General features: G+C 36.9%; 1 protein-coding gene across 9 annotated transcripts in view; it reads left to right on the top strand.

Annotated features, from left to right (window-relative positions):
- LOC140501552 (palmitoyltransferase ZDHHC11-like) overlaps positions 1–12,245 on the top strand; it is a 194,807-nt gene that overhangs the window by 4,436 nt on the left and 178,126 nt on the right. The window lies entirely within an intron of this gene.

Raw genomic sequence — 12,245 nt, 5'->3', positions numbered from 1 at the left:
TTTCTCCCCTACTTTCCTGTAGTGTAAGATAGATTTTCATAGCAAATTGAGTGTGCATGTTATTCCTTCCTTAAGCCAAATGTGATGACAATAAGTTTCACTTTTCCCCTCTTACCTCCCTGCTTTTCTCCTCCATTGAAAAAGCTTTTTCTTGCCTCTTTTATGTGAGAGATAATTTGCCCCATTCTATTTCTCCCTTCCTCCTCCCAATATATTCTTCTCTTATCCCTTAATTTTATTTTTTAGATTTCATCCCTTCCTACTAAACTCACCCTGTGCCCTCTCTGTATCCATCCATCCATCCATCTATCTAGTCCCTTCACCTATCCAAATACTGAGAAAAGTTTCAAGAGTTACAAATACTATCTTTTTTCCCCACAATTTCACCATAGTCATGTTGAATAGAAGAATTAAAATAAATGGGAGAATAATATTATCTTTCCATATAGGAACATAAATAGTTCAACTTTAGCAAGTCCCTTATAATTTCTCTTTCCTGTTTATCTTTTCATGCTTCTCTTGATTCTTGTGTTTGAAAGTCAAATTTTCCATTCAGCTCTGGTCTTTTCCTCAAGAATGCTTAAAAGTTCTCTATTTCATTGAATGACCATTTTTTCCCCTGAAGTAGTATACTCAGTTTTGCTGGGTAAGTGATTCTTGGCTTTAATCCTAGCTCCTTTGACCTCTGGAATATCATATTCCAAGCCCTGTGGTCCCTTAATGTAGAAGCTGCTAGATCTGGTGTTATTCTGATTGTATTTCCACAGTACTTGAAATGTTTCTTTCTGGATGCTTGAAATATTTTCTCCTTGACCTGGGAGTTCTGGAATTTGACTACAATATTCCTAGGAGTTTTCCTTTTGGGATCTCTTTCAGGAGGTGATCAATAGAATCTTTCAATATTTATTTTACCCTCTGGTTCTAGAATATTAAGGTAGTTTTCCCTAATAATTTCTTGAAAGATTATGTCTAGGTTCTTTTTTTGATCATGGCTTTCAGGTAATCTCATAATTTTTAAATTGTCTCTCCTGGATCTATTTTCCAGGTCAGTTGTTTTTCCAATTAGATATTTTACATTGTCTGCTATTTTTTTATTCCTTTGGTTTTGTTTTTATGATTTCTTGATTTTTCATAAAGTCATTAGATTCCACCTGCTCCATCTTAATCTTTAAGGAATTAGCTTCTTCAGTGAACTTTTGGACCTCCTTTTCTATCTGGCCAATTCTGCTTTTTAGGGCATTCTTCTCCTCATTGACTTTTTGGATCTCTTTTGTCTTTTGGGTTAGTCTATTTTTTAAAGTGTTATTTTCTTCCGCATTTTGGGGGGTTTCCTTTAGCAAATAGTTGACTCATTTTTCATGATTTTCTTGCATTGCTTTCATTTCTCTTCCCAATTTTTGCTCTACTTCTCCTACTTGATTTTCAAAATTCTTTCTGAGCTCTTCCATGGTCTGAGACCAATTCATATTTTTCTTGGAGACTTTGGATGAGGGAGCTTTGACTTTGTTGTCTTCTGTTTGCATGTTTTGGTTTTCCTTGTCACTGAGGTAAGATTGTATAATCTGATTCTTTTTCCAGTTTTTGCTCATTTCCCTAGCTATTTACATGACTTTTGAGCTCTTTGTCAACATAGTTCTCTGCTTCCAGTGGGGATAAGGGGCATGTACTATCAGCCACTTGATCCTCCCACAATCTGTGGGTCTAGAGCTCCAGAAACAGTGACTGCAACTGCCCCTGCTGCTGCTGTGGCTGCCACAGGTTCCTCTGCCCCTCCTCCCTCTGATGCCCTGGGGCTGGGGCTAGACCACTCTAATCTCTTGCACAGGTCAGATGGGTTTTTTTCCACTGACCTTCCAATTTATTCTTGGTGTTTTGAGGTCATGAAGTCTGGAAACCACCACAGGTGCAAGTGATTAAGTCACCCCAAGGCCTGCTCAGGTCCCCTCTGTGCCTGCCTGACCCACACTGGACTGTGCTCTGCTCCCAGCGTAGGGCAATAGAGTCTTCCTGGTAACCTTCCAGGCTGTCTTGGGCTTGAGATTTGCTTCACTCCCTCATTCTGTGGGTTCTGCAGCTCCAGAATTTGTTTATAGCCATTTTTCCAGGTATTTGACTGGATTTGGTGGGAGTGCTCTAGAAACTGAACGCTGTTACTCTGCCATCTTAGCTCTCCTAAAATAATCTTTGTAACCTTATTATACATTACATCCCCACCCATACCCAACTGTCCAACCAAGTTGCCCTTCTTACTGTTTCTCACATATGACATTCCACTTCCTCATCTCCACTCCTTTGCACTGATTCTCTCCCATGTTTGGAATTCATTTTCACTGCACCTCTGTCTCTTAATATCTTTCCTCTTTCAAAACTCTGTTCAAGTAACACCTTCTATGAGAATACTTTCCTGATTCCCCCACCTGTTAGTGCCCTCTAATAGTCTCATCCCCCAACTGACCTTGGATATGTTTTGTCTATGCTTATTTCGGTATATGACTCCCTGAGAATTGAGTGTAATCTCCCTGAGGGAAGAACCATTTTCTTTGTGTCCACATATCCCCAGTTGTATGCATAATAATAAAGGGAATAAATAAAGGTAATAAAAGTAATAATAAAGGGAATAAATAAAGGTAATAAAAGTAATAAATAAAAGTAATAATAAAGGTAATAAATAAAGGTAATACAAGTAATAATAAAGGTAATAAATAAAGGTAATAAAAGTAATAAATAAAAGTAATAATAAAGGTAATAAATAAAGGTAATAAAAGTAATAATAAAGGTAATAAATAAAGGTAATAAAAGTAATAAATAAAAGTAATAATAAAGGTAATAAATAAAGGTAATAAAAGTAATAAATAAAAGTAATAATAAAGGTAATAAATAAAGGTAATAAAAGTAATAAATAAAAGTAATAATAAAGGTAATAAATAAAGGTAATAAAAGTAATAATAAAGGTAATAAATAAAGGTAATAAAAGTAATAATAAAGGTAATAAATAAAGGTAATAAAAGTAATAATAAAGGTAATAAATAAAGGTAATAAAAGTAATAAATAAAAGTAATAATAAAGGTAATAAATAAAGGTAATAAAAGTAATAAATAAAAGTAATAATAAAGGTAATAAATAAAGGTAATAAAAGTAATAATAAAGGTAATAAATAAAGGTAATAAAAGTAATAATAAAGGTAATAAATAAAGGTAATAAAAGTAATAATAAAGGTAATAAATAAAGGTAATAAAAGTAATAAATAAAAGTAATAATAAAGGGAATAAAGACACTTGATATATACTTATTGCTTTATTGATCTTTTATATTATACCGTCTATATGAACTAACCCCATATCTTCTCTTGTCTTCTTGCCCTGAGCATTGCTAAAGTAGTGCTTTTATTTTCTGTAGCATCATTTTTTTGCAAATCTAAACTCATTCTGTGCTAATACTTTCCTGATTGTGTGGAATTTTTTTTAATCCTGTTTAAAAAAAAAATTCAGCTCATCTCGGGAGCTCCCTGTGTAGCTTCATCTACTACTTTAGATTCTTCTTTACTTTTCTTACCAATATGATTCACAATTATATCAGAATTTTATTTTTGGCTTGTACTTAGCTTTCCTCTGAACATTTAAAAAGCCACTCTTCGAAGTTCTTGGTACTTCGCTTGGTACCCTGACATCTGACAATGCCCCATGCTCTTCTTCTTGTCTATTGGGAGTTTCTAGCAAACTAGGCCTGCAGCAAAATCATAGTAGTTGAATCTCTCATAATTTGCTTAATCATTCCTTTCTGTCTGTTTTGAGACTTATCCATTCCCCACCCCCTTATGACCAGGTGATCTCTATTATATTCTTACAACAGCATTTTTGTTTGGCTTTCCTTAAATCCTTATCCAAATGACTACTACTGTGCTCTCCTTCCACCCTTTGATTTCCCCCCATGGATATTGCTTCTTGAAGCACAGTATGTCCCAAAAGTCTTGGTGAAGATTAAGCGCTTTAAACTGTACCAAGATTTTGGGGGTACAATATATAAGGGTGCTATCAGATGTGTTTCATTTAAATAAAGCATGTTTTTATATTGTTATATTCCAGTTGTGAATTAAGATCTGAAACTCACTTTACTACTAATCCTCTCTACACACTGGTATATGATGGTACAGGCTGAGACCAGTCTTATTCAGAACCTCACCTTAGTCACTTTCTCAATGGTGTTCCTAGGTGTCTCCTCCAATCCTCGTAATCTATGCACTAACTGATATCTGTCACAGTGTCTTTTCCCCGCTCCTTTCAGTTTAAGATCCTCTTGATCAAAACAGCATGCCTCTAGGCAAACACTTTCTTCCCAATTCTTACAAAATATGATTTGTCCCAAATTGTTTCCATTGTTCTGATATTTTAAGCCAAACTCTAATTAATTGAATTTTATTCTTTGACACTATCTACATGGTCAGTTTTTCATTTTCATCATTCTCCTTTTCTTCCCAAGTCTCAGCCTTCTAATCATAGGCATGCAATTGACTGACACTATAGAGAAAGGAAGATCTCATTCTATTTATTGTTTGAGTACAAAAAGCCTTTGACTTGAGAGAACAAAATGCAGCCATAAAACCTCTCTTCCATCAAGGAGTCTTCCATGAATTCACTGAGATCATATGAGCCTCCTTAGAAGAGGCAACCACAAAAGCATCTTTATTCAACGATCTTCTGTCAAAAACAAGGGAGACATATGCTTGCCAAAAGTGTTCTTTTGCACCAGGGAGTGTGCCCTGATTAAGTGAGATCCTCAGGATCCTCCTGTTTGTGGTTAGATGGTATTCTGCTAATTGCTTAGAATGCCAGAATGATACGTAGCCTCCTGAGAAAGCTCCAAAGCCTCATAAATCTAACCATTCACATAGGAAGGACCAAGGGGATAAAAGAATGTTCATTGCCCAGATTGTGACTTCTAATCCATTGACACTAATGAATTGTTTGTCCATTGAATTAGATCCTTATGGATATCTTGGAGAGGTACTGCAAATGAGCTGGCCCCAGAAGTGACTAGGAGGAAGAGAGTGGGATAGATTGTGTTTAGAAAATTATGCAGCATTTTCAAAAACTTTAAATTGCTCCCATCCTTACACAAAATTTCATCTTTTTAAGAATAGCATTCTTTGCCCCAATTAATAAATGGTCAAAGAATATGAACAGGCAGTTTTCAGAGGAAGAAATTAAAGATGTCTAAAGTCATATGAAAAAATGCTCTAAATCACTATTGATTAGGGAAATGCAAATCAAAACAACTCTGAGGTACCACATCACACCTATCAGATTAGCAAACATGACACAACAGGAAGATGATAAATGTTGGAGAGGATGTGGGAGAGTTGGAACACTAATTAATTGTTGGTGGAGCCGTGGGCTTATCCAACCATTCTAGAGAGCAATTTGGAACTATGCCCAAAGGGCTACAAAAATATACATACCTTTTGACCCAGCAATATTGCTTCTAGGACTGTATCTCCAAGAGGTCATAAAAATGGGAAAGGGTCCCACGTGTACAAAAATGTTTATAGCAGTACTCTTTGGGGTGGCCAAAAACTAGAAATCAAGGGGATGCCCATCAATTGGGGAATGGCTGAATAAATTATGGTATATGAATGTAATGGAATACTATTGCACTATAAGAAATGAGGAACAGAAAGACGTCAGAGAGGCTTTGAAAGACTTGTATGATCTGATACTGAGTGAAAGGAGCAGAACCAGGAGAACTTTGTGCACAGCAACGACCACAGTGTGTGAGAGTTTTTTCTGGTAGACTTGAAACTTCATTACAATGCAAGGACTTAAAAAAATTCCCAATGATCTTTTAAGGCAAAATGCCTTCCACATGCAGAGAAAGAAGTATGGAATTCAGTCTCAGAATGTAGCAGATCATTTTCTTTTGTATTACGTTTTGGTTTGTTCTATGATTTCTCCCATTCATTTTAATTCTGCTACACAGCATGACTAGTGAAAATGTATTTAATACGAATGTATGTGTAGAACCTATATAAAATTGTATTCCCTCTCTGGGAGGGAAGGGGGAGGTAGGGGAAAAAAATCTAAGTTATATTGTAGTGATTGTAGAACATTGAAAATAAATAAAATTAATAAAATATAAAATATTGCTCATAGAGCAATAATTGCTCTATGACCATGTATCACAGACCATAATATTCTCCAAAGAATGACAATTGTGAATGACCCAAAGATACATAGAGAAAAACTCATGAAGTTTAGAAGTAGACTGCCCCATATTACCAGCAAGGATTTGTATGAAAGAAATGAAATTAGGGATATTGTCTGTAAAGTGTATGATCTGAAACAGAGTCAAGTCAGTCATATAACAAGACCAAGGGATAGACAAAAGATGGAGAACTTGAGTCTTGCACTTGTTTTGGTCATTCAGTCATGTCAGACCATTTTAGAATTTTCTTGGCAAAAATACCAAAATGGTTTGCCATTTCCTTCTCCAGGGAATCCATTCTGTCAGGCAATCAGAGGTTAAGGGAATTACCCAAGATCACACAGCTAGGAAGTGTCTGAGGTTGGATTTGAACTCAGGCCTTCCTGACTCTAGATGCAGTGGTCTATCCACTGAGCTACCAGTTGCTCCTCTTACACTGGCACTCGTGGAAAAAAATCAGAACTAGAAGAATGAGTTCAGTATATTGGTTGTATCTTCTTTTATGGAGGATTATTAAGAGGATGGACAAGAGTGGCACAGGAAGAGAAGGGACGGATTTGTGGCCTGCATCAACAGAAGGAGTACCCACATCAGTGATGTGGTAGATAGACTTAAGTGTTGAAGTATGGACAAGAATCACACAGGGCAAAAAAAAAATATGGAGGAAGTGCAATCTATTCAGGTGGAGGAAAATACCCACCTCAGTGCAATCACAGATACACACACGTACACACACACACACACACACACACAAGCACATGTAACAAGGTACAGCTTTAAAAGAACTAAGATGCTAGAGGGCTGACTGAGGAACCTGGGGCTTAGGAAATGCACTAAAGAAAGAATTTGAACCCTAGTTACTGAGAGTTAGAATGGCTTAAAGGGGACCTAGGAGGAAAATTATTGCAACATTAAAATGTAAACAAGTTTGAGCTGACTTTGAAATAAAGAGAAAAGATCTCTAGTCTAGATGAGTGTGTATAACATTTGTTTGTTAATCTGAAAAGCAATCAGGGCACTGAGAATACATCTAACATTCTGGCACTAGAATTGCCAGAATTCAGAGACACCAAACAAACTTCCTGTTTCCTTCAGCAGCCAAGGAAGTGATGGCGCCTTGGTTCCTCGGTAGAGGCAAGGAAGAATCAATAACTAAGAATTACCCACTGACTGATCCATCACTACTTATAAAAGATATCATTACAATTACTTCCTCAAGTAAATGACAATAAAATTAATATTAGCCTTAGTGATAGTTTACATAATTTTTATACTACACCTTCATTTTGTTAGCTATTGATCTTTGATCAATTAATTTTAAAACAAGTTATCAATAATTTAGTTTTTCATTTGTTATTTTTCAGTTATTTCTGGTTCATACAAACCCTCAAGTGGCCAGTCTGTCCAGTGACAGACAGATGTTCACACACTGACACCTGCCAACCTTGGTGGCAGCAAACCCAAAAGGTTATGGTGAAATTCTTATTCAAGACCATGATAGAATAATATTCCCTCAAAGTGATATTAACAACAGGAAGTAAGACAATAAGTTCTGTGTTTGAACCTAAGTGACAAACACTGTGACCTAAGGATGAAAAACCTCAGTGGCTTTGATGGATTGAAGAAAAGCATATCTCCAACCCCTGAAAATAACTGACAAATTGCCAAAGTTTGGGAAGTTATTCTGGAAACTTTTCATGTTCTTCAAGAACAAAGAATATTTTTCAATCTCCAAAAAGAGATTGGGGGAGGACAAAATGGGGAGATGGGATTATGCTAATGGCTGATTTGCTGTAGATATGGATGGTAATCTATCTGCAGAGGATAAACTATGTAAAGTTTAAGTACATATTGACTCAATCGGTAATCATTTCCTGCTTCTAACAAATCATAAAATCATCTGATGTTTTATGATGTAATTCAGGAGAAAGCCGTTAGTGATCGTCCCCATTGAGGCTTCTGGAGGAAGTCTTGGGCTATGACTGGGTGAATATTTCTTTACTGAACTTCGTTCTATTTATATTATGCATTTCCAGAAGCTCTGAACTAGAGCCAGGCTGCTTCTGGCCAAGTAAATTCCCATGATGCCAGGTCACTGGGCCAAGCTACCAGAGTCAGGACTTCTGGGAACTGGTGACAATCTGCAACAGTCACTGTGGTTAGGAATAGAGTGAGGAAAATTTCGAACTATCTCCATAGACCACTACACAGACACAATCCATAAACATAGGTGAGGTGCACCAACAGCTTTATTTTTTTCAAACATCTCAACATAGTGGCAGCTGAATTGATAATAGAACCTTGAACCTGTGGGTTAAAGGTTATTTTATGTTTTCAGAGTAGTTTGCTATTTGATTTTTATAAAATGCAGAGTTTATTAGAAGCAGAGTGCTCAAGTACTTAATGAATTTACTGGTAATCGAAGTTCCATAGAAATTTCCCAAGGTAGCTTTTGTTAATACTTTTTATCAAGTCAATTATGCTAAGTGTTAATTTATATCATGTTTTTGTTTTTATATTTTATTAAACTCCAAATATATATTTTCTTCCAAATCCAGTGAGCTTTCCCTTGTGACAAAGAAAAAAAAAGAAAAAATTATTCAGTAAATCAAACCAACACATTGATTCCATCTAATTTCTGTTGAAATTTCTGAAATTATTGTAGACCAAAAGGGTAATTTCAGGTATACATAGTCACACTGACATAAATTCATTTCAATTAAAATTCAATTTGAATTTTAATAAGTACTATGCAAAGTACAAGAGTAGTTAGGTGGCACAGTAGATAGAACTGAACTTGGAATCAGGAAGACTCATCCTGAGTTCAAATCCAGCCTCAGACACTTCCTAGCTGTGTGACTTTGAACAAGTCACTTAACCCTATTTGCCTCAGTTTCCTCATCTGTAAAATGAACTGGAGAAAGAAACGGCAAACCTGACTGAATCGAACCTGAGGAGAGAGTATACCTATCAAGGATCAGCAAAATACATTTGCCTGGTGTCTTGTCAACCTGATCAAGATGCCTGTAAACTGAGGAGACAGAAAATAGCATATAGGTATATTTATAGATATGTAAAAATAATAAAATTTCATATATATTATCTATCAGTATTTGACTGAATCTGTAATTTCATTGGTATGGGAAGTGCTTGGAGAGGAACTTCCTCTTAGCAACACATAACTATATCTGTTCTGCAGTTTAGTCTTAGAGAATTGACTGGGACGCTGAGAGCTAAAATGACTTGGCCAAGATCCACTCATCCAGAGGATATTAGAGATGGGACAGGAAGGAAGAAAAGAAGAAAGGAAGGAAGGAAGGGAAGAAGGGAAGAAGGAAATAATGCTTTATTAAGCACCTAAGCACTTTACAAATATCTCATTTGATCATCTTGGCAGCAGTAGAAGGAATAGGACAGTGTCAGGGTTGATGGGATGATGATTCCTACAGAATTCCTCAATTCTTACATTGCTTTTGTTTACTCTTCCAGACTTAATTGATCATTGGCTGGAGGTATGTCAGGGATGTTGTAGAAAAGATTATAGTGAGATTGGACTGGATTAGGGGTTCTTTACCTCGGATTCTTTTAAAAATCCATGAGCTTAGAAAAAGAAAAAATACACACAAACATCTCTCTCTCTCTCTCTCTCTTTTCCGTGTGTGTGTGTGTGTGTGTGTGTGTGTGTGTGTGTGTGTGTGTGTGTTTTAATAACTGCATTTCCTTTGCTTGCCTTGGCAATTCAATGACTTTTATTCACTTAAAAACATGATTCTGAGAAGGGATCTGCTTTACCAGGAATGCATAAGAAATGCAAAGGTTGAGAACCTGAACTGGTTGGCTTCCAAGGTCCCTTTCAACCCTGAAATTGTGTGATTCTGTCTTGTGTCACCTCCACAAAGATCCCCACCTCAGAAGATTCAGAGTAACTGTGAGCCTAGGCCCTAGGGTGGAGCATATTCAGAGGCCTCAGGCACCTCAGGGCTCTTCATAAACCTCTGTTTTCTCTTTCCCCAAGCAACCAAGGGTGTTGAATTTGATAGAATTGAGCCATTAGTGCTTCAGCACCATCCTAGGGTCTTAGCTCACTTTTTTTTCCCCTCTGTTGCTCTCAAGTGAAGGCTTCCAGCTGGTTGAAAGGACATGCCTTGCCCATAGTGCTCAGAGAAATACTTATTTAGAATTTTGACCTTATACATTTGCGTATTTCATCCAGTTATGCAGAGCACAACAAATCTATAGTTGCCTATCCTAAGCAACTCTGGTTCTTGTCTTCCCTTGTCTATCCCAAGGGAACCTTCCCAACGTGCCTTCCTAGGGTTCTCTTGATCTCCTGAGGCCTCAGAAGAATGCACAACTGTCTATTGTTTTCTCCCCATTTTTACCACTTTGATGACATCCCTCCCATCACTTCTTGATTCCGTTTTTGGATTATTTGCAGTCTGCCTACATAGTCCAGTATGAGCTTTTCCAGTGCACATTTGTACATCACATTGATACACTCTGGTAATGTACATTTTACATCACATTTGTCCTTGTTCAGCCATTTTAGTCATATATAATTCTTTGAGCCCCCATTTGGGGTTTTCTTGGCAGAGATACTGGAGTAGTTTGCCATTTCCTTATGCAGTTCATTTTACAGATGGGGAAACTGAGGCAAACAGGATTAAGTGATTTGCCCAGGGTTACTTAGCTAGTAAGCATCTGAGGCTAGATTTGAACTTAGGAAGATGAGTCTTCCTGACTCCAGACCTGACACTCTAATTACTGCACCACCTAGGTTCTCCTATTCCTAGGTAAGACTTGGCTATTTCTAAATTTTGAGCCTTGGCCACTGTGGGTAGAGTGTCAGGCCTGGAGTCAGGATGATCTGAGTTCAAATCTGGCCTCAGACACTTACTAGCTGTGTGGCCCTGGCCAAATCATTTAATCCTGTTTGCCTCAAGTTTCCTCATCTATAAAATGAGTTGGGGAAGGAAATGGCAAACCCTTCCAGGATCTTGGCCAAGAAAATCCCAAATGGGGTCAGGAAGTGTTGGAAATGACTGAACATCTAGAAATCTAAATGTATCTCCTTAACCAGTTGTTCATTTTCCAAGTTTGCAATTCTCTTTGGAATCCTCTTCCTTCATTTGGCAGTAGTGATGAAAATAATCACACTTTGCCTAGCCTTTCACTTTCAGTCCCACATCTCAGTGGAACTTCTCAGCTCCTGGTAGTGGGGGAAGGGAAGGCAGAGACTTAAGGCAACTTGGACTGTGCAGCCCTGAATACAGGAAGTTAGAGAACGTTTACTGGCAGTGGAACAAAACAAAACAAAAACCAAAATGAAACACCTGTTAAATTTGACTAGGAAATTTGTTGTTGTTTAATCATTTTTTTGGTCATGTCCAACTCTTCATGACCCTATCTGGGTTTTTTGTTTGTTTGTTTGTTTTTGATTGAGATACTGGACTGGTGTGCCATTTCCTTTTCCAACTCATTCTACAGATGAGGAAAGTGACTTATCCAGAGTCACATAGCTGGTATCTGTCTGAGGTCAAATTTGAACTCAAGTCCTCCTGACTCCAAGGCTGGCACTCTATCTGTGCCACCTAGAGGCAAAAAAATTAGAAAATTAAGTGGCAACATGAAATGCTTGGATTTCCGGATTCTGTGAAGTTCTCCAATTTTCTTTCTTTTTGAGGACTTGAATCTTAGCAAAATCCTTATCAACTTCTGAGGGCTATTATATATGGAGGCAGAGAAGCTAAATTCTGTACTATCTGTAGCTCTTTCAAATCCGTGGCTGCCAATGCTAATGCATTTGAGTTGGTTTCAGGGACAAAGGTAATCTGATGATATCCATGATGTCCACTCTGAGGCTTCTTAAATTTTCTTTTTTTTATTCTTTGTTTTTAGCTTTTAAATTTAAGCTTAAATACAAAATAAGAGAAGGGAAAAAATACTGCCATGTACACAGCAGAACTTAAGAGAAAATTCAGTATAAAGCAATAAATTTCCATTTCATGAAAATCTATATCATAAGCAGTACACATTATTTTCAAAGC

This window comes from Notamacropus eugenii, chromosome 4 (genome assembly GCF_028372415.1).
Source record: "Notamacropus eugenii isolate mMacEug1 chromosome 4, mMacEug1.pri_v2, whole genome shotgun sequence".
Lineage (NCBI taxonomy): Eukaryota > Metazoa > Chordata > Mammalia > Diprotodontia > Macropodidae > Notamacropus > Notamacropus eugenii.
This window is presented reverse-complemented; position numbering and strand designations above follow the sequence as displayed.